Genomic DNA, 24,293 nt, shown 5'->3' with positions numbered 1-24,293 from the left:
GTTTTTCCCTTCAATTTCGGAAAATATCACCATATATTTAAATTTCCCACTTGAGTCATCTCATTTAAAGGTATTTGGAACCCTAAGCTGGGCACTTTGGAATTCCAAGTGTTGGGATTTTCCAAAATCTGTTAGTGTGCTGGGGAAGAATTATCAAGTTTATTCGTTTTACTATTAGCACTTTAGAAAAGATCTGCAAGGGGATGTATGAATCAGCATCTGGTTTGAGAGAAGATCAATATAGCTTAGTGTTCTCAATAAAATAAAAACAGGGAGCCAATTTAATTATTATGCTTCTGTTGAGCTTTCTATCCCCAAAGCTAATTATTTTTCAGTAAGGATCTCCACCTTGATTATAGCCCATGTTATACAAAATTTAGAATTCAATAATGTTGCATCTGGCTTTAGGGAGCCAGGTTTGGCAAACACATTTTGATTAGCTAAAAGTTTTGGTGAAGACAGAAGCCCTGACAAAACAAGACAGCAAGTAAGCAAGCAAGCAGGTGAGGGAGATTAAGGAGGGAGAAAAAAGGAAGGAAGAAGAGAGAAAAAGAATGAATAGACTTTAGGGTAGAAAGTTTTTAAGAATTTCTTTCAATGTGAACACATTTTCTCACAAATTAAAATTAGGTGTACCCAGCACAAGTCAGCTTCATTTTATTCATCAGTTTTGGCACCATCTCTCCAGACCCTTTTTAGAGGTCATTAAGCAGAAGGAAACAATAGCAGTTATGAGAGGTAACAGTACCCTCTAGCATTTCCTCCAAACCTGGTGTCACAGGTGTTGGAGGAACCTGTCAGGTTTTAGGGAAATCCTGAAAAGCAGACTCTGAGATGGATATTAGCATGCAGGAAGTTTATTAGGGCACTTTCTTGAAATCAACACTTGTGAAGGAAGGGAAAGGAACAAACTGGGCTAAGAAGAGGTTGGACCACAAGAGATCACACTTAGGAGTGATTAACTTGTTCCAGATTGTCTGAGACTATTCCAGTTTAGCACTTCAAATCCCATGTCCTAAGAAACCCATCAAATCAAGGAAAACTAAGATAATTGGTCACTCTAGGACCTCTGGAGTGACGATGGTCTTTCAGAGATCTTTCTTGTTGTTGTTTTTGTTGCTGGAGATTTAACTCAAGCCCTCATGATAAGCACATGGTCTACCTCTAAGCTACACCCCGTGCCCAAAGATACCTTGAATTGTTACCCTTGTAGCTTTATTCCTCTTCATTAGCCATTTATTGAGTAGGAAATGTCCCTCTACAATCCAAGAAAGCATAGCCTTGAATGAAATGGTTCAGTCAAAAGCAACTTCTAGAGGGTGACTTAGCTGTAATCTGTCAGTCACCAACTTTTTTTAAAAGCTGGTGAAATAAGTACTTGAGTCCTGAAGGGAGGGGGGAATTGAGAGATAACTGAGTTTGCTATGAGCTACATTATAGGCTCGTAGGAACTTGATGTAGGTCCAGTTAGTCCCTTACAAAGCAGGCATCTTAGTCTTAGTCTTTAGAAACAAGACTAAATGACCCCTCTCCCCAAATACTGCTGTGTAATTCTTGGCATTTGAGGAAATTCAGGCTAGCCATCTGTCAGTTTGTGGAACTCTTCTAATTCTTTGACAATTATTCAAGTGGTATAAATACTGGTGGCTCCAAACCCATCTTCCTTCTTTACTCTAGCCACTTTGGGGAAAAATTCTGGCCAGGTCAAGAGCACAAAATGAGCATTGGCCATCACTATCTGCTGAGGCAAACACGACCCTCTATATACGAGAAACATGCGCTCAGCAGTCAGCCAGCCTATGTTCTTATTCACCCCTAACTTTGTAGTCAAGTGGTAAATGCCTCTAAGCTTCAGTTGCTTCATTCACAGAGGGGAATAACAATGACAACTTCTTAAGGTTTTTGTGAATGAAATTTAGATAGAATATAAAGAAGCATATGTTGAGAGGTTGAGAGGCAAGAACTCACATTTTCTTGGTTTCATGGTTTTGCCTTTACCATTAGTTAGCTATATATCACATTTCTTGACAAATTATTAGCCTTTATATATTTCAGTTTCCTCACCTGTAAAATGAACTATAGTGAGGGTCATATAAAATAATCAATTTCAATTACTGTGACTAGTACTTAAAGCACAGTTAAGTGCTCACTATATGTTAATTGTTATTGTTAATATATTAAGAGTCCTAGCACAATGTTTGGTATATAGTAAGTTTCAACAAATTGTCTATTATTAATATGGAGATACAATTCAGCTAGTAGTGCAATAGTGATAGAAGGCCTCCTCCTTCTGATGATTCCTTCCATTTCCTTTTTGCACAGGGCATTTGGGTAATGAAACTTGAGAGATACTTTCAATACAGAAGATCTGAGAGGGCCTAGATAAACACATGGAGGATCTGGCCACTTGGAGTTGGCTATGTCCTAGCCTAGAGGATCTAAAAATGTGGTCCCCAGATCAACATGATCATCACCTGGGAGCATGTTGGAAATGTAAATTTCTGACTTGCACCATAGACCTGCTGAATTGGAAACTCTGGGGCTAGAGCTGTGATCAAATGCATGATGTGACTTGAGAACTGATGACTTAGACTTTGGAAAAGAGATGGAGATCTTAATTTTTTCATGTTAGATAGCCACTGGTGCCTCTACAGATAAGTGACAAAAAAAGCAAATTAATTCATATATGTCCATGAATGCACATCAATTCTTGGAGTTGACCCCCCATGGAATAAGCAGTGAGAGAGGACAAGAGCTACTTTACACCATAATGTGTGGATATAGCTCAGCTACTCTGTGTGTACTTGTCCTAAAGTATATGTTCAATAAATAGTCACTGAGCTAAGGGACAAGGAAAGATATGCAGAAGTCCTCAATGTTTATCATTGCTTAAGCCACCATAGTCTTCTTCATGCTAGTCCTTGACAGCAACCTCTCATGCTTCTTTGGATTCTCATAGTGAGCACAGTATCTGAACTGGCATAACTGTTGAATAGAGCAGGCATACATTTTTTTTCAGGCAACAGATATAGCCATCCGTTACCTAAACTATGAATATACCCAGCCCTCCATCCCCAGACTCAAACTTCTAAAGTATTAGAGATTGATGGTATCAGCAGAAAACCCACCAAAGAATCCCCTTGTTTCCAAAGGTTTTGATGTTCAGTGCCACTCATTGCTATTAATCACATACACTTTGACATCTCACCATAATGATCTGCATGAAAATTGTGATAGTTGAGGAAAATTTTAAATACTTCTTTCTGTATTTTTGTTTTCATATGTGAAAGCATATGGGAGTCCTGTTGGGCACAAGTGGCTCTACATTTTCCAAATCTCTCAAAAACAGAATTTTTATGTCAGAATCTTCTGCTCTAAATTCCATACTGCTTTAATTAATTCACAAAGTGAATAAATGTATTTTCCATTTAATGGAAAAGGCTTTTGGCAGTAATACCACTTACTTTGCACTAGTTAATGGAGCATTAAGAAAAAGACAGAGAAATATTAATCATATTTGAGAATATAGATAGCTTTGTGGTTAAGCTATTAACCACTTATGGTACCACTTATAGAAATGATACAACATATTCAAAGGAAATGGTTGTCCTATATTAATATTTTTATATTAAAAATTAACAAACCAAGATATGCTCTAAAACAATGTCTAAAAATCAACAAATAGAAAATACTATAATCTGCTCTTGACTAATGTCATCTTTCCACTGAAATCATATTATCATTCAAACATGAGATTGCTAGTTGTCACATCTGCTCTAAGCAAAATGAATAGAAAAAGAAGAAATATTAGAATTATTGGTCATAAGATTTGTAGGAAATATTGCTGTTTGTTCTTTAAAAGCTAAGGGAAACTATAAATTCCCTCAACAAGAAAGGTGTCATGAATGCCCAAAGGCAGCTTCCTCAAACAGTATTCTCTAACACTTCCAAAGAGACTTCGTCTTTCATGTTCCTGTTGATCTCTACCTATATAGTGAAGGTACTATACAATGTCATTTCATGCCCCAATTTATAAAGGTTGGCTTTCACCCTGAACACATGGGACAGTGATGGATGCTGCTTCATTTAGAGCAGATGGGAACATTCTGGCAGAGTCAGACTGTATTTGGCAAAGTGGTAAGAACAGTTCTTGAGGAATAAGATGGTTTTGGATGCATTCCAAGACAGTGCATACTGACCCATTGAGGTAATGGAGATATATTAGTTTGCCAGGTCTGCTTTAATACAGTATAGCATATTGAGTAACTTAAACAGCAGAAATTAATTTTCTTATAGTTGTGGATGCTAGACGTCCAAGATCAAGATATTGGTGGAGTTAGTTTCTTCTGAGGCCTCTCTCTTTGGCTTGCATACCTTTTTTACCATGTTAGTGTCTGTGTGTCACCCCTTTGTGTTGTCTCTGTCCTGATATATTCTTCCTTTAAGAATGCCAGTCATAATGAATTATGATTTAATGACTCTATTTTAAATTAATTCCCTCTTTAAATATATTATTTTCAAATACAGTAATAGTCTGAAGTACTAGGGGTTAGGGTTTTAGCATGGGAATTTGGAAGGGGTATAATTCAGTCTATAATAGGAGAAAAAATAATCTTTTAGTTTTGGGAATGTAGTTTCTTCATTCACTTGTTCTATGTAGTTATTCACTTATTGAACAAATAACTACAAATTTCTATTATAATAATTGTAATGCAAGAGAGATATGTAGGGTGATGAGAGCTTATATTAGAATTTTTAGCAAAGGCCTGAAAAAAATTGTGAATATGGAACAAATGAAGGAGAAGAAGTGTTTTAAGAAGAGGAAACAGGGGCTGGGGCTGTAGCTCAGTGGTAGAGTGCTTGCCTGGCAAGCATGAGGCACTGGGTTTGATCCTAAGAACCACATAAATACAAATAAATAAAAATAAAGATATTGTGTTCATCTACAAATAATTTTTTAAAAGAAGAGGAAACAGTATATACAAGGATCCTATATCAAGGAGTTTTTATGAAGTTGCAAAATAAGATCATTATGACCAGACTCAGAAGATGGAGTGAAAGTCTGGGACCAGATGAGGCTGAAGAAAAGGTAGAGGCAAGATGGGCAGGATCTTGTGGGGGTAGATAAAGGATTTTGTGTCCATTCCATGGGTAGTGGGAAGTCATAAGGTGTTGTAAATCTGGGGAGGGGAATGAAGGTGGAACTTACCATATCAATTTGACTATAGTGCTTAAAATGGATTGTAGAAAGCAGTAGAGAGGAAGTAGACAAGCAAGTTAAGAGGTATTTGTATTGGCATACAAGATGGTGAAAAAACAAAGTTGATAGATTAAAAAATATTTAGAAAGTAAAATCAAAAGGATTTAATTAATGATGGCTTAGATGTATATTGACAGATGGTAAAGAATAATTATGAACTGAGAATGATTACTAGTGTTCATCTTTTCAACACTGATGGGTTCTGCTGACTTTCCCTGAAACAAAGACCAATAGATAGGAATAAGAAGTTGGAGGAAGAATCATATTATTTTTGGAATCTTTTTAAAATTGAGATGCCTTTAAGATATAAGAGTAGTTTTGATTTTCTTTTCTCTAATTGCTGGAGATGGTGAACATTTTTTCATATATTTGTTGATCAATTGTATTTCTTCTTATGAGAGGTGTCTGTTCAGTTCTTTAGCCCATTTATTGATTGGGCTATGTGTGTGTGTGTGTGTGTGTGTGTGTGTGTGTGTGTGTAGTTTCATAAGTTCTTTATATATCCTGGAGATTAGTGCTCTATCTGATGTGCATGTTGCAAAAATTTGTTCTCATTCTGTAGGCTCTCTATTCATCTCACTGATTGTTTCTTCTGCTGAGAAGAAGCTTTTCAGTTTGAATCCATCCCATTTATTGATTCTTGATTTTATTTCTTGTGCTGTATGAGTCTTGTTAAGGAAGTTGGGGCCTTATCTTCCATGCTGAAGATTTGGGCCTCGTTTTTCTTCTGTTTCATCTCTCCAGTCAGAATGGCAGTTATTAAGATACAAGCAAAAATAAGTGTTGGCAAGGATGTGGGGGAAAGGGCGTACTCTTACATTGTTTGTGGGACTGCAAATTGGTGCAACCAATCTGGAAAACAGTATGGAGATTCCTCAGAAATTTAGGAATGGAACCACCATCTGACTCAGCTATCCCACTCCTCAGTCTATACCCAAGAACTTAAAAACAGCATATCAGTGTTTATAGCAGCACAATTCACAAAAGCTAAATTGTGGAACCAACCTAGATGCCCTTCAATAGATGAATGGATAAAGAAAATGTGATACAGCGGACACTCCACCGAGGCAGTCAGCGGCCACCATCCGGTAAAGCTGAAGGATACACCGCCACTCTCCTTCAGAGTGCAACATCAAAACAGGTCGGTGTCATTCAGCTCACCCCCCAGACAGCGGGAATTCGCATAAAATCTCTCCTAGGCTTGCCGGGAGAGGGAGTATCAAGCTGAGCCTCCATAAAGACTAGGGGGAAACTAGAGACACCTGACCTCCAACCTCTCCTCCCAGTAGCAGCCAAAACGAAACCTGGCTAGCCAGCGCTGGGGGAGGGGCAAGCAGGAAAAATCAAAGTGATAGAGTGCCAGGGATCCCAGCAGCCTGCAGCAGGGCCCCGGAGATCCAGGCCAACTGATTCGCGTGGCCTGCCCTGCGGCTACAGAAGGCGTGGCGCCTCAGTGAAGCCATTAATTAGCAAGCAGGGAGGTTAGGGAAGGCCATTAGGTGGAATCCCACCAGCCAAGCCCACACGGACCCTTGGGCCGAGCACGGGATCTCAGAAGGGGAAGGAAGCGGTACAGTCCCATCCCCCACAGCGGACACTCCACCGAGGCAGTCAGCGGCCACCATCCGGTAAAGCTGAAGGATACACCGCCACTCTCCTTCAGAGTGCAACATCAAAACAGCGGACACTCCACCGAGGCAGTCAGCGGCCACCATCCGGGAAAGCTGAAGGATACACCGCCACTCTCCTTCAGAGTGCAACATCAAAACAGCGGACACTCCACCGAGGCAGTCAGCGGCCACCATCCGGGAAAGCTGAAGGATACACCGCCACTCTCCTTCAGAGTGCAACATCAAAACAGCGGACACTCCATCCAGGCAGTCAGCGGCCACCATCCGGGAAAGCTGAAGGATACACCACCACTCTCCAACAGCTTGCAACATCAAAACAGCCAGCAGCAGGACCCCGGAGATCCAGGCCAACTGATTCGCGCGGCCTGCCCCGCAGCTACAGAAGGCGTGGTGCCTCAGAGAAGCCATTAATTAGCAAGCAGGGAGGTTAGGGACTGCCATTAGGTGGAATCCCGCCAGCCAAGCCCACCGCCCACGCCCGGAACAGGCCCAGCGACCTGCCAGCATGGTAGTCACTACACCCCAATTGGAATAGGGACAGAGCAGAGCCGCCTTCCACTCCCTGAACAGGCCCAGAGAGCCGCCAGCTTGGTAGACACGTCACCCCAATTGGAGTAGGGGCACAGCCGCCGCCCGCACCTGCAAGGGAGACTTTTCAAGTATACAAGAGCAACATAAATAAATAGGGGGTAAATTTCAAAAACACAACAGTTGCACCAAGCAGAAAGAAACGCGAGCAGTATGAAAAGACAAGGAAAGAAAGGACCACAAGCAATGCAGGTCAACTCAACTTTAGAAGAGGTAATAGCTGCAACAGATGGAATGTCAGATAAAGAGTTCAGGATATATATGCTTCAGATGATCTGGAGTCTCAAGGAAGACATGAGACAGCAAAATCAGACAATGAAAGATCACATTGACAAACAAATCCAGGAAGTAAAAGATCAATTTCACAGGGAGATAGAGGTAATAAAAAACAAACAATTAGAAATTCTAGAAATGCAGGAAACAATAAACCAACTTAAAAACTCAATTGAGAATACTACCAGCAGAGTAGATCACTTAGAAGAGAGAACATCAGACAAGGAAGACAAAGTATTTCAACTGGAAAAGAACATAGACAGCTCAGCAAGTCTGCTAAGAAACCATGAGCAGAACATCCAAGAATTATGGGACAATATCAAAAGACCAAATTTAAGAGTCATTGGGATACAGGAAGGCACAGAGCTCCATTCCAAAGGAATAAACTGTTTATTCAGTGAAATAATATGAGAAAACTTCCCAGAATTGAAGAATGAGACAGAATCCCAAATCCTAGAAGCCTACAGGACGCTGAATGTGCAAAATCATAAGAGATCCACACCTAGACACATTATAATGAAGATGTCCAACATACAGAATAAGGAGAGAATTTTAAAAGCTGCAAGAGAAAGAAAGCAGATTACATTTAGGGGTAAACCAATTAGGATAACAGCTGATCTCTCAACACAGACTCTGAAAGCTAGAAGATCCTGGAATAACATATTTCAAACACTGAAAGACAATGGGCTCCAACCAAGAATCGTGTATCCGGCGAAATTAAGCTTCAGGTTAGAAGATGAAATTAAAACCTTCCACAATAAACAAAAGTTAAAAGAATTCACAGCTAGAAAACCATCTCTTCAAAAAATCCTTGGCAAAACATTACAGGAAGAGGAAATGGAAAATAACATTGAAAACCAACAATGGGAGGTAGGACAGTAAAGGGGGGAAAGTAGTCAAAGAGGATAACAAATCAGGTTTAGTAACATCAATAAACAAATATGGATAGAAGAACAAACCATATCTCAATAATAACCCTAAATGTTAATGGCTTAAACTCACCAATTAAGAGACACAGGCTAGTAGAATGGATCAAAAAACAAGACCCAACAATATGCTGTCTACAGGAGACGCATTTCATAGGAAAAGATATACATAGACTGAAGGTGAAAGGTTGGGAAAAATCATATCACTCATATGGACCGCGGAAACAAGCAGGAGTGTCCATACTCATATCTAATAAAATAGATTTCAAGCCAAAGCTAATCAAAAGGGATATAGAAGGACACTTCATACTGCTCAAGGGAACCATACACCAACAAGACATAACAATCATAAATATATATGCCCCAAATAATGGTGCAGCTGTGTTCATCAAGCAAACTCTTCTCAAGTTCAAGAGTCTAATAGACCACCATACAATAATCATGGGAGACTTCAACACACATCTCTCACCACTGGACAGTTCTTCCAAACAAAAGTTAAATAAGGAAACTATAGAACTCAATAACACAATTAACAACCTAGACTTAATTGAAATATATAGACTATACCACCCAACATCAAGTAGCTACACTTTTTTCTCAGCAGCACATGGAACCTTCTCAAAAATAGACCATATACTATTTCACAGGGCAACTCTTAGACAATACAAAGGGGTAGAGATAATACCATGCATCTTATCTGATCATAATGGAATGAAACTGAAAATCAATGATAAAAGAAGAAAGGAAAAATCAAGCATCACCTGGAGAATGAACAATAGCTTGCTGAGTGATCAATGGGTTTTAGAAGATATCAAGGAGGAAATTAAAAACTTCCTAGAGTTAAATGAAAACACAGACACAACATATCGGAATCTATGGGACACATTGAAAGCAGTTCTAAGAGGAAAATTCATTGCTTGGAGTTCATTCCTCAAAAAAAGAAAAAACCAACAAATAAATGATCTCATACTTCATCTCAAAATCCTAGAAAAAGAAGAGCAAAACAACAGCAAAAGAAGTAGAAGGCAAGAAATAATTAAAATCAGAGCTGAAATTAATGAAATTGAAACAAAAGAAACAATTGAAAAAATTGACAAAACTAAAAGCTGGTTCTTTGAAAAAATAAATAAAATTGACAGACCCTTAGCCATGCTAACGAAGAGAAGAAGAGAGAGAACCCAAATTACTAGCATACGGGATGAAAAAGGCAATATCACAACAGACACTTCAGAAATACAGAAGATAATCAGAAATTACTTTGAATCCTTATACTCCAATAAAATAGAAGATAGTGAAGGCATAGATAAATTCCTTGAGTCCTATGATCTGCCCAGATTGAGACAGGAGGATATAGACAACCTAAACAGACCAATAACAATAGAGGAAATAGAAGAAACCATCAAAAGACTACCAACTAAGAAAAGCCCAGGACCGGATGGGTATACAGCAGAGTTTTACAAAACCTTTAAAGAGGAACTAACACCAATACTTTTCAAGCTATTTCAGGAAATAGAAAAAGAGGGAGAACTTCCAAATTCATTCTACGAGGCCAACATCACCCTGATTCCGAAACCAGACAAAGACACTTCAAAGAAGGAAAACTACAGACCAATATCTCTAATGAACCTTGACGCAAAAATCCTCAATAAAATTCTGGCGAATCGGATTCAAATACATATCAAAAAAGTTATACATCATGATCAAGTCGGATTCATCCCTGGGATGCAAGGCTGGTTTAATATACGGAAATCAATAAATGTTATTCACCACATCAATAGACTTAAAAATAAGAACCATATGATCATCTCAATAGATCCAGAAAAAGCATTCGACAAAGTACAGCATCCCTTTATGTTCAAAACGCTAGAAAAATTAGGGATAACAGGATCATACCTCAACATTGTAAAAGCAATCTATGATAAGCCACAGGCCAGCATCATTCTGAATGGAGAAAAATTGAAGGCATTCCCTCTAAGATCTGGTACAAGACAGGGATGCCCTCTCTCACCACTTCTGTTCAACATAGTCCTCGAAACGCTGGCCAGAGCAATTAGACAGACAAAAGAAATTAAAGGCATAAAAATAGGAAAAGAAGAACTTAAATTATCACTATTTGCAGATGATATGATTCTATACCTAGCAGACCCAAAAGGGTCTACAAAGAAGCTATTAGAGCTAATAAATGAATTCAGCAAAGTGGCAGGATATAAGATCAACACGCATAAATCAAAGGCATTCCTGTATATCAGCGACAAATCCTCTGAAACGGAAATGAGGACAACTACTCCATTCACAATATCCCCCCAAAAAATAAAATACTTGGGAATCAACCTAACAAAAGAGGTGAAAGATTTATACAATGAAAATTACAGAACCCTAAAGAAAGACATAGAAGAAGACCTTAGAAGATGGAAAAGTATACCCTGCTCATGGATAGGCAGAACTAACATCATCAAAATGGCGATATTACCAAAAGTTCTCTATAAGTTCAATGCAATGCCAATCAAAATCCCAACAGCATTTCTTGTAGAAATAGATAAAAGAATCATGAAATTCATATGGAATAATAAAAGACCCAGAATAGCAAAAACAATACTAAGCAGGAAGTGTGAATCAGGCGGTATAGCGATACCAGACTTCAAACTATACTACAGAGCAATAGTAACAAAAACAGCATGGTACTGGTATCAAAACAGGCGGGTGGACCAATGGTACAGAATAGAGGACACAGTAACCAATCCACAAAACTACAACTATCTTATATTTGATAAAGGGGCTAAAAGCATGCAATGGAGGAAAGATAGCATCTTCAACAAATGGTGCTGGGAAAACTGGAAATCCATTTGCACCAAAATGAATCTGAATCCCTATCTCTCGCCGTGCACAAAAGTTAACTCAAAATGGATCAAGGAGCTTGATATTAAATCAGAGACAGGGCATCTGATAGAAGAAAAAGTTGGATATGATCTACACGCTGTGGGATCGGGCTCCAAATTCCTCAATAGGACACCATAGCGCTAGAGTTAACAAATAGAATCAACAAATGGGACTTACTCAAACTAAAAAGTTTTTTCTCAGCAAAAGAAACAATAAGAGAGATAAACAGGGAGCCTACATCCTGGGAACAAATCTTTACTCCACACACTTCAGATAGAGCCCTAATAACCAGAATATACAAAGAACTCAAAAAATTAGACAATAAGATAACAAATAACCCAATCAACAAATGGGCCAAGGACCTGAACAGACACTTCTCAGAGGAGGACATACAATCAATCAACAAGTACATGAAAAAATGCTCAACATCGCTAGCAGTCAGAGAAATGCAAATCAAAACTACCCTAAGATACCATCTCACTCCAGTAAGACTGGCAGCCATTAGGAAGTCAAACAACAATAAGTGCTGGAGAGGATGTGGGGAAAAGGGCACTCTTGTTCATTGCTGGTGGGACTGCAAATTGGTGCAGCCAATTTGGAAAGCAGTATGGAGATTTCTCGGAAAGCTGGGAATGGAACCACCATTTGACCCAGCTATTCCCCTTCTCGGTCTATTCCCTAAAGCCCTAACAAGAGCATGCTACAGGGACACTGCTACATCGATGTTCATAGCAGCTCAATTCACGATAGCAAGACTGTGGAACCAGCCTAGACGCCCTTCAATAGATGAATGGATAAAAAAAATGTGGCATTTATACACTATGGAGTATTACTCTGCATTAAAAAATGACAAAATCATAGAATTTGGAGGGAAATGGATGGCATTAGAGCAGATTATGCTAAGTGAAGCTAGTCAATCTTTAAAAAAGAAATACCAAATGACTCCTTTGATATAAGGGGAGTAAACAAGGACAGGGTAGGGACGAAGAGCTTGAGAAGAATATTTACATTAAACAGGGATGAGAGGTGGGAGGGAAAGGGAGTGAGAAGGGAAATTGCATGGAAATGGAAGGCGATCCTCAGGGTTATACAAAATGCATTTTAAGAGGAAAGGAGGGGTAAGACAAGATAATACAAATGGAAGAAATGATTTACAGTAGAAGGGGTAGAGAGAGAAAAGGGGAGGGGAGGGGAGGGGAGGGGAGGGGGGATAGTAGAGAATAGGACAGACAGCAGAATACATCAGACACTAGAAAGGCAATATGTCAATCAATGGAAGGGTAACTGATGTGATACAGCAATTTGTATACGGGGTAAAAGCGGGAGTTCATAATCCACTTCAATCAAACCATGTAATATGATGTATTAAGAACTATGTAATGTTATGAACGACCAATAAAAAAAAATTACAATATAAAAAAAAAGAAAATGTGATACACACACACACACACACACACACACAATGGACTATTACTCAGCATTAAAAGAGAATAAAATTATGACCTTTGCAGGTAAATGGATGGAGTTTGAGAATATCATGCTAAGTGAAGAAAGCCAATCCCCAAAAACCAAAGGTCAAATGTTTTCTCTGATAAGTGGATGCTGATCCATAATGGGGATGAGCGTGGGGAGCATGGGAGGAACTTTGGATAGGGCATAGGGGAGGGAGGGGAAGGGAGTGGGCATGGGGGTAGGAAAATGATGGAATGAGATGGACATCATTACCCTAGGTACATGCATGAAGACGTGAATGATGTGATTCTACTTTGTATACAACCAGAGAAATGAAAAATTGTTCTCCATTTGGTACTATGAGTCAAAATGCATTTTGCTGTCATGTATAACAAATTAGAACAAATAAACTAATTTTTAAAAAGATATCAAAGAGGCCGGACACAGTAGCGCACTCCTGCAATCCCAGCAGCTTAGGAAGCTGAGGCAGGAGGATTGCAAGTCCAAAACCAGCCTCAGCAAATACAAGTTGCTAAGCAACTCAGTGAGACTGTGTCTCTAAATAAAATACAAAATAGGGTTGGGGATGTGGCTCAGTGGTCAAGTGCCCTTGAATTCAATCCCTGGCACCAAGAGGCATAAAATAGACAATTAGATATGAACATACTGCACTAGACTGAAGAGAAGTCCCTGGATAGGATGTCCTGGATGCTTGAAGTAGGATGTCACTAGCCTCTACTGGAAACTGAGTGCTGAGAGATGTGTGGAACACTGACTATGGCTGTCTCTGGGTAGTATGGATAACTTAAGAAATTTGAGATAGGAGGGAGATTAGGAGTTGGCTGGATTTAGATATAAAGGTTAAGAGTTGTTATTTTGCTGTTTTAAATCAGATAAAGTCCATGGGAAGGAAATGATTGGGAGTGGGAGGGTAAGCATATAAGGGGGAAAAAGAATAATCAGACAAGCTGACTACTCATCCTTTGGACAGTTGTTGATAGATACTTCTGTACCCCATGTTTTCTTCATTTTCTTACCATCTGTGATCATGATTATTATTTATATGTATTAGTTGTCGAAAGTTTCAGTAAACCAGATAAAATTATTACAAACAGCAAATGCTTTTTTGTACAGTTTTTAATCTAAAACAATCTGCTAAGAAGCTAAACAGGAAGTACTAAAGGATTAGGCATGCTTGTCTGCTTTAAAGGGTATTTAAGTGGCCCTGATATGGCAGAATTTCATTTTCAAATGAGAGTAATAGTTCAATATATTCCCCCACACAATGCTATGTAAATTCTTTTGGGTGATTGAGATATATTAAAAGATGATGCAAGCTGAATTTTTAGATCAATCTCTTCAATTTACACTGAATTCTTTATTCTACTCTCACTACTGAGTTTGTTCCCTGACAAAATACCTTATGTCCAAGCCTGCAAAAGCTTTTAGTCTCTGATTATTTGCATTTCATCTCTTAAATTTAGCATATATCCAGCCAAATTGAATGTATTTGGCAATTATCAGCATCCCTGAATACTTACTGATCTTTGGCATTACAATATACTGTTTTAAGGAACAATCGTTAAAGTGGGTCCAGTAAGTTTTTTCTTAGATTTTGATTTTCAGAGTTTCATCTCCATTCATCATGTACTTATTCAATCATTTTAATAAGCATTGATTTACTGCCATCCAATATGATGTGTGCTTAGGATATAACAATAAATAGCAAAAAATACAATAAATAATTCAATCAAATTTGTATGAATATAGATTTGCATTAATTTATTCACTCCTTCATTTATTTCATCTTCTTTAGATGATGCAAGTCACACAAAACACAACTAGCATACAGAAATATATTGTTTATTACATGAAGTCCATTGGAATTTTATCCAGGATTAGCTCAGCAATGCAATGATATCAATGCCATGTTTCTAACTTTCCTCTTACATATTGATAGAGTTTGAATATAACATCCTCCCAAGACAATATTCAAAGCAGAAAGTGGAGGGAGAAGCTCACGGGAAACCTTTTTGCATAGATTTTAATTTTTCCTTCCTCAAAAGCTCTCCAATAAGGATTGGGAGTGCAATTCAGTAGTGGTGTGTGTACTTAGCTTGGGGTAGGCCCTGGGTCCAATCCTCATCACTACACACACACACCCACACCCACACCCACACACACACACACACACATAAAAGCTCCCCAACAGACTTCCCATTCTATCTCTTTTGCCAGACCTGAGACACACACTCACCCCTAAATAAATACCTGACCAAAAGAGAGTAGGAGTGCCATTATGGTTTAGATCCATCATGGTTCATCTGCTAGTGCTGGACCTAATTTTTCCCAAGTAAAATTAGGATTTTGACAGCTACAAAAAGGGGAAATGGTATTAGGTAGGCAGTCACTGATATTTAATTTTTATTATTTTTTCTAAACATATCAGCCAATATTTATTGAACCCATTCTAAACACACACAGGCACACATAAACACAATATATATGAGGGTCCATGAAGAGCTTACTCCTGTAATTGTCATGGATGTTGTCTGTTGGTACTAGCCAAGGAATGGAAGGCACCTTCCTCCGTGATACTGCTTTTCTTGGGAATACAGCCATGTTACGGATTCCACTGGAGGGTGGAATACTGAAGGGTTATTTGACCACAAGGATAGGAGTGTTTGTTAGTGAAATACATACAAAACAACTACATGATATGATTATATGGAATGAAAACTCAAGATATCTTTTTCTTTGCAGTCTCTGACTCTTTGAGAAATGGTGCCCTTGCACTCAACCTCTGTTGTTTCTAATTACCTATTTTCATTTTAGTTTGTCCCCTAGTCGCTTTTTAGAAAAAATATTGCAGTTGTAGATGGACAGCATGCTTTTATTTTATTTGTTTATTTTTATGTGGTGCTGAGGATCAAACCTGGTGCCTCAAATGTGTGAGGCAAGCACTCTGCCACTGAGCTAAAACCCCAGCCCCTCAGTCACTTTTTCTTATTATTATTCCTATGTTTTTCTCATATTTTGTAAACCATCTCAGAGCTCCTTTTTCTGCTTCAAATCTTTTGCCATTTTATATTCACCAACTTCCATTCTGTTAAAAAAATAGTAAGTCCAAATATCTACATACATTCTTAGTGTAACCTGTCTCATACTTATGAAAAAAATGGAAAGGATTCATACTAGTGCAGGAGGGCATTGAGTTTAATGGCATGTGTCCTGCAATCATACTGCTTAAGTTTTGATCCCCTCTCTATTGCTTATGAGCCATGTAATCCTTGGATAATTTCTTTTATTGTTTGCTTTCTTTTTTCTAAGTCAGCACAATTTGATACTTTGTAGTATAGTTTATATGAACATACAACATGGACATGGAGTTTCTGCAGTGATGTGAGATCTTTTTTATTTTTGTTGGTTCTTTTTAGTTATACATGACGATAAGATTCATTTTGACATGACAATAAAAGCCTGGAATAAAATTTGTTATAATTCAGTCCACAATACTTCATTTTTCCATCCCCTCTTCCCTCCTTTCTACTCTGTCATTCACCTATTTACTTAAAGTAGTGTCTTGTGGATGTACATGATGGTGAGTTTTACTGTGGTATGTTCATGTATGTACATAGGAAAGTTAGGTCAGATTCATTTATATAAACCTATAATAAATTTCTGGAATAGATAAAAAATTAGTTATTAAATTTAGTAAACTTTCCATAACCTCAAGTGAGGGCTGAAAAGGGGGAGGAAGAAATATTGGGCAAAAGGAGAGGGAAAAATAGAGACAGAGAGGGAGAAGGAGAGATAAAAGATATAGAAGAATAACATACACCAAGGTAAAAAGGAGAAATAGATGAATGGTTGGTATTTGAGGTAGTAGAGACAATACAAGAGGATGAGTAGGGGTTACGAGGAGCAGGTATAAACTAGATGTAAGAAAATAAAGATAAGAAAATTGATTCCAATTAATGTTTTAAACTGCTTTGGCCTAGCTTGATCCATTGTTAGGTTCACTGTCCTAATGTACCAGATTTTAAGGAGTGTGCATAGCAAACACACAGGAAAAGTTGAGCTGACCTTGTGGTGATATATGGCATAATAATAAAATCAGTTAATTAGTTTATGCTGCTTCTTGGTCCAGAGCTGTGGTTCTAGGTGCATATTAGATTGCCCAAGCCTACAGTGATTCTGAGGCCCAACTCATTTAAGTAAAGAAACTCTGAAGACAGAACTAATCAATGTTCAAACTCCCAAATGATTCCAATGATAATATGTAGATAGGCACAATGGAGAATCAGTAGTTAAGAGCAGAGCTTCTCAAAGGGTGGTCTCTGTGGGGGCTGCAGCAGCACCTAGAATGTGTGAGAAATGCTGATTCTCAAGCACCTCCTAGACCTGCAGAATCAGAAACTCAGGGGCCTGCTGATCTGTGTTTTAATAAGTCCTCTAAGGGACACTGATGCCCAAGTTTGAGAACCACTGGTTTACAGATTTCTATACACATGTTTTTAAAGTTTGTTTTATTCATTGGTCATCAGATATAAATATCTGAATTCATCACACTTCTTGTTTTGTGTCACGTGATCGCCTGTGGCGGGTTTTCTTCTTACTGTTTTATTACATTCCACCCCATTTAATTTTTTCAACAGCTTATGATAGAGGTACAGTCATGTTCAGATATCAATGTCTGTATATATAAATGTCCCTATGTATATGGACATTTCTAGTCCATACATATATAGACGAGAAAAACTGAGACTCAGAAAAGATCATTTCTTTCTTTTTTTGCCATTTTAGCTATATATGGAATGGACAGGGCTAGACAATGGGGTAAGAAATTTTTTTTCCATGGCCTATTAAGCACAAGAAAGACAAAAAAGAAGAAAAATTGAGAAACAGAAAAAGTGGGGAAAGAAAAAAGTCAGAGAAAGAAACATGGTTGCAGTATTGATTTGGGGTCTTTTGCTCCAAAGGAAGCATATGTATGTATTCATCTAATACTTTGTACACAATGAGGGAGTCTTCGATGACAAAGGCTCATACCTTGGGGCTCCGGTTAGAAAGATATTAGTCCATAGCAAGTATATTTACCCATATTTGCCCTGTTATTGGTCCAGAGTAAATGATGTCAAGGCAAAAGCTAGGATTCTTAATTCTTTTGACAGTTCTGATATTTTATAAAAACTGGTTCTTTTTAGTTTACATGACAAGAGTATTCATTCTGTCATAATTATAAAAGCATTGGATATAATTTGTTCTAACTTAGTCCACAATACTTCTCCTTCCCTCCCCTTCTCCCTCCCCCCGTTCCCTTCCCTGTATTCTACTAATATTTCTGGTATTTACTTTTAGTTTTTTTTAATTAGTGTTTGTGGATGTACATGATAGTGAGATTCACTGTGGTTTATTCATACACCTACACACACACATACATACACACATACACACAGGAAAGAAGGAAGTTATAAAAGGATAACTTATACCCATGTAGAAAGGAGAAATAGATGAATGGTTGGTACTTGAGACAATACAAAAGGACAAGTTTACGAGGAGCAGGTATAAACTAGAGGTAAGAAAATGAAGATAGGAAAATGGATTCCAATTAATGTTTTAAACCACTAAATGAAAGACATTCAAATGGGTTGAAGGTACAATGTTGGCTATTGGATTACCAATTATCATTCAAGTTAAAGAGTTATTTATATGATCAACGCTGACATTAGAGTTGTTTATAGTAAGCCATGTTCACGTGATGAAAATCCCTGTTGAATCTTGATTTGAATTTCATTGGGGTTTAGACATTTAGCAGATGTCCATCCATCTTTGACTGTGGATCTTTCCTGAGCTGCAGGGGCACAGAAGCCAATTCCCTAGTTGCTATGCACCTCCTACCAGCAGCTTCTGGTTTTTCAGCTCAGGAGCCTGTAGGTGACTGATAAGAGGGTGCAATGTGGTGGGTTTGCTGTTTCCATTGTGTGCAGTAGTTCAGGATGTAGGCTCTGGAGTGTTCCTGTGACCGCTGTGGGTCACCATGAACCCGCTCTCCTCTACAGAATACTCTTCATTGTAGTGAAGATCCTGGTGGTTGTGAGTACAAGAGCTTTGGTTGTGGGTTTGCTATGGGTGCTCTGTGGTGCAACAGTAGTCCCTAGCAGTTGCCACTCTGAGGTAGTATAGTGAAGGGTCTCAGGTGATTTTCCTGGATTCTAGTTTCCAGTGCCCCAGGTTGTGAATGGTGGGCACTGATTTCCTCTCTTTGCTGAGTCAGATGTAAGTTCCTGCAAGTATCCAAACATTGCCCTGTCACTTGCCAATTGTGATCTAGATTCAGGCTATACACCAGTTAAGCTCCTTCCTGCTGCATAGACTCTGGTAATTTCATTGGGGTCTCTATGTCACTAGATGTTCAGGGTGCTTCCCTCTGATATGGTCCCACAATCCTGGCGAATGTGTCTCTAGACTTCCTACAGTGTTTCCCCTCAGTGTTAGTGTTTGGGGCTTGTGAATCTACTTTCCTCTATTCAGGGCCAAAGCTGCTACACTTCTTTCTCTGTTTGAGTCTAGCAAGCAGTCTCTGGGCAGAGCTTTCTGCCCTTGCCTGGGTCGTGGAGGCTAAGTGGTGTTAGAAGCACTTCCTGGCACCAATCCCCATCAGACATGTCCCCTTGTTTGCAGTGAGAGGTGAGGAAGAGGAGGTTTCAGCAATTTTCAGCTAGTAGTGATCCTTCTAGATGTTCTTTCTGGCTGAATTTTTAAGAAGTCCTGCTGCAGGGGACTTGCCTCTGGTTTAATTTGCAGCTATCTGGGTATGGGAAGACACCATGCTGATTTAAGGAGGTGACTGATAGGCTGCGGGCTCCACAAGATGGCTGTGGACCCAGCTCAGTTTTGAGATTTGTTTTTAAGCTGTTTTAAGGACCAGGTCCCTTCTGTTACCATCAAACTTTAAATTTTGTCTGTCTTTCAACTGTTTTTAAGTGGATGAGCTTTAGGGAGTTTCCACTTCCCCCATTATCTTCCCCCTTCTCGTCCCCAAGTTTGGGTTTGGGAAATCTAAGTGTCTTTCTAGGTCTCAGACTTGGAAATATTGAATTTTAGAGTATTTATTTTGATACCCACCTCAGAATTCTCCTTTTCCTTTACTGCTTCCTTTATTTGTTGTAAGGAGATAGGGATTCACTGCTTAGCTTGGTTGTGCCATCTTCCACAAGAGAGAGAAGATTTCTTAATTTGTCCGAGCTTCAGTTTCTTTATCAGCAAAATAGGAGTAACTGTACCAACCCATTAGGTGGGAGTGAGAATTAAATTTGATACCATAAAAATACTTAGCACAATCTAGTTATCAGTCTTAACTTGTATTATTATTATGTCTACAGATAGGAGTGGGATACAAATTAATGTGGTCTTTCATTTTTTCAATATCATTTTATTTGTAAAATTGTAATGAATTCATGTATTACTTATGTAAAAAAGTCTCATATAAATTTCAATAACAAATATATTTTTACAAAGATATGTATGATAAAATTCAAACAGTCCTGAGAACTTGATAACATTGAGTTTTTGCTTCAAAGGGATGTCCATTCTTGTACTCTGTCCCTCAGAACTTCTTTTTTTGGGGGGTAGTTTTAGATGGACAGATGCCTTTGTTTTATTCTTCTTTTATTTTTATGTGGTGTTGAGGATTGAACCCAGTTCCTCATATATGCTAAGCAAGTGCTCTGCCACTGAATTATAGCCCCAACCCCACCAGAACTTCTTAAACATTGTGTTTTTTAATCACTAATGGTTAGGAAGAAAGTAATTATAAAATTACTTGCTAAGCTTTTTGATCTGAGAAAGTGGCACTATTTTTTGACTTGTGCCAAATTCCTTTCAGAGTATTCTTGGTCTCAGAGTGATTCAAACATGCCTCCTAATTGACTGAGCATTCCAATTGAAACTGAGTTTTGAAAACCTGTGCAAAGGAGGATGAGATGGTGCTTTTTTTGAAATTAGTATTTAGGGTCAAGTACCTTTGAAATGTTTTACATTTTCTCACTATATCTTCCAAGTTTCATGGTTACACAAAGTTGATCAATACTCATCTCAATTACCTCATCAATCCCTGGAACCTTCTTTGACAGATGTCTGACATACTCCACTCATGTCAATACAGATGAGAATACAGATTCTTGTTATAATTCTCAGACCTTCCTGAGGAATAGTCAACCCCTGTCCCCTAGTCTAGAATGGGTGCCTCTAATAGGACTCACAATATACTTTTTCTCAAGTACTTATAATAGTTATTATTCATTATTCAATTTATGTTGTTAAGTACTTTATTTATAACTTCCTACAGAAGACTTAAAATAGCCTTTTGAAGTTGTTATCCTTATCTTTATAATGAAATGGACTCTCAGAGTCTGAGGTCATTCACTTAGTAGTTAAGGAGCCGGAATCCGACAGTTGACCTCTGTGCATAATCTTAACCCTAACACTCCATTGTCATCATTTAATGAAATTACTACTTCTCTTCTAATGTTAGCTAAAATCAAATGCAGATCCATGGATAAATAAATAGGCTAATGGTATACCAATGTTCACAAGTATCCATACCTGAAATTAGAGCTGAAGAAAGGTTGGTGGCTATTGCCGCAGTCTGGCTGGGCACAATTCACGAGTCACTTGTGAAGCAGGAATGAACTTTATTTTCAGACCGCACACTGCAGCACACCGAGCTCTCCAAGAATTCCCTCAGAGCCCAACTGCCACCACCTGGCTCTTCCCACTCTTCATGGCCGATTGGCTGGGTCCTGTGGGCGGAGCCAAAAGAGTCCCCCAATGAGCAGCTCTGTGGTCTGAAAGGGCGGGGAAACAGCCCAATGAGCGTCACTGCAGAGGAGCCAATCAGCTGGAAGTTTGCTGGGGCCACTTCAGCTGTGGCTCTCAACAGGTTATAGCAGATGCTGGTACTGTCTAAGCCTATCCCTTTGGCCTTCCCTGAAAGTCACCTTCAGATAATTCCCTTACATACCTGAATCTTTTCATTTCTTTCTGCCTGAAGCATTCTCTGGCCATTGAAGCATATAGACATTATGGGCCAGGAAGAAATTACTCCTGGAAAAATCTTCAGTCAATAAAGGATAGAAATTACTGGATAAATACCTCAGTGTACTCATATTTCAGTTAGAAAATTCTGACTGTGTTCCATATAGTCTTGCAAAGGAGATTGAAACTCAGTAGTTCACTGGAGTCCCCTGTTCATTAACTCATCCATGACTGTCTTTCCTCTTTTCATGATCTCACTGTCCTTTTCTCTAACAATGCTACCTGGAATCATCTCCAAAATAAATCTCTTACATAACAATCTGGTCTAAGACATGCTATTGGGGGAACTGAAACTAGTACAGTTGTATAAAGCATAATGGAAATCTTGCAGTTCCAGGGGATCATCTAGATATTATGCCTTAAATATTACCTGCACTTTATCCTAAAGAATGCATCTATCTATCAGTCTATTTAATATATCTATATAAAAACTAGTATGATGAATAATAGCCTTCAAGTATTCACAGATGACTCCCTTTGAACCTCAGTCTCTTGCCACAGGCCCTTTTCTGGAATGCAGAGTAACTGCTTCCTGGAGCATGCATTGTTGAACAATGTGATTTTTATGGTGTGTATGAACAATGTCAGGTGTTGAAATGGAGAATGAGTAGTACCTGCCAGAATCTAGGCTGCCACCTGCTACTGCTGCTGTTGTTCTAAGTAATTTTATAAATATTTCCATGGAAGTTCCACTTCTTGAAGAGGCCTTTCCTAATGTCCTGGAACACTGGAGCCAGAATCAAGTTTCAAGTAACCACTTGCATGTTGTCACATGCAGGCAACAGCATGTGATTGCTCTGGCACAAGACTTTGAATGAAATATTTGTTGAATCAAATTAAGGTAAAGAATAGTTTTAATTTCGGCACAAAGTCGATATCAGCTATATAATATTGTTTCAAGTTTTTTACTAATAAAAGGTACCATAATGGTCCAAATAATACAAACAATGACATAGAAGAGCCCACTCCACAGTTAATGAATGATAATAGATTTATCAAAGCCCATCATGATTGTAGGGAAACTGATGCTGGTCTCAAGTCTTAGGCCTTGCTTAAACTAGACACAGGATCCTTCTAGTCACCCTGCATCCAGTTGGAACCAAAGGGCACTAAAATATTGGCCTCTGTCTTGGGGACCTTTGGCCCTGAAAGTTTATCCCAGCTCCCAAGCCTTCCAGACCCAAGGATCTTCCATGTGGCAGATATGAATAAGCCTGTGCCTTAATGCCTGAGGCCCAACAATGGAAAATATACCCACATTTTGGTCTTATGACTCTCCTGGGAGATCATTCAGTGATGAACTGACAGAGCAAGGATAGATCACTTTCAATTGATTTGCTCTCACATTTGCACTCACATATCATCTTTTTAGGTATGCTGTTTCTATTGAACTACATTAGGCTATAAGCAATAGACAAATTAAGTCAACTGGCTCAAATAATAATGGGACATACTGTCTTACAGAATAAGAAGTCTGACAATAGTGTGGCTCCAGAGTATTCCAAATAAGTAACCCAAGAACTTCTGGGATTTGGGCTGGGGCTATAGATCACTGGTAGAGAGCTTGCCTAGCATGTGTGAGGCCCTGGGTTCAATCCTCAGCACCACATAAAAATAAATACATAAAATAAAAGCATTATGTCCATCTACAACTAAAATTTTAAAAAAAGAGTTTCTAAGATTCAAGTTCTTTCCATTTTTTTTGCTCTGCTGTCTTCAGCTTTCCCCTCAGTTGCAAGAAGCCTCAAGGAATTCCAAGCAACACTCTTCAAAAACATCTAAGGTTTGGAGGAGAGAATAGGTTGTCTTTATGTCCTTCTGTAAAAAGGAAGACAATGGTTCCAGAAGTTTCTAGCCAACTTTCCCTTTAATGTCATCAGCCAGGATGATGTCCCAATCCTAAGTCAATTCTGACAAGAAGGACAGAACTACCACAATTGACTAAAATTATTCAATATTTACCCACTGGGGTAGAGATTGGCCTTTCACTAACATAGACAGGCATTTAATTTGGAGGCCAACTAGTGTTCTTCAAGTGAATAAGGTGGAGATAGGGCTCTTGTGGAACAATCAATAGTGCTACATATACCTTTTATGGCCAATATAAATTTCATCCCACCTCCTCAATTTCTTCATCACTACCCTTTTCTTTTTTGTTTTCCTTTATAGTTCTTATACCCTTTGAAA

Source organism: Urocitellus parryii, chromosome X (genome assembly GCF_045843805.1).
Source record: "Urocitellus parryii isolate mUroPar1 chromosome X, mUroPar1.hap1, whole genome shotgun sequence".
In the NCBI taxonomy this organism is placed as follows: domain Eukaryota; kingdom Metazoa; phylum Chordata; class Mammalia; order Rodentia; family Sciuridae; genus Urocitellus; species Urocitellus parryii.
The sequence above is the reverse complement of the archived record's forward strand: the minus strand, read 5'-3'. Positions refer to the sequence as shown.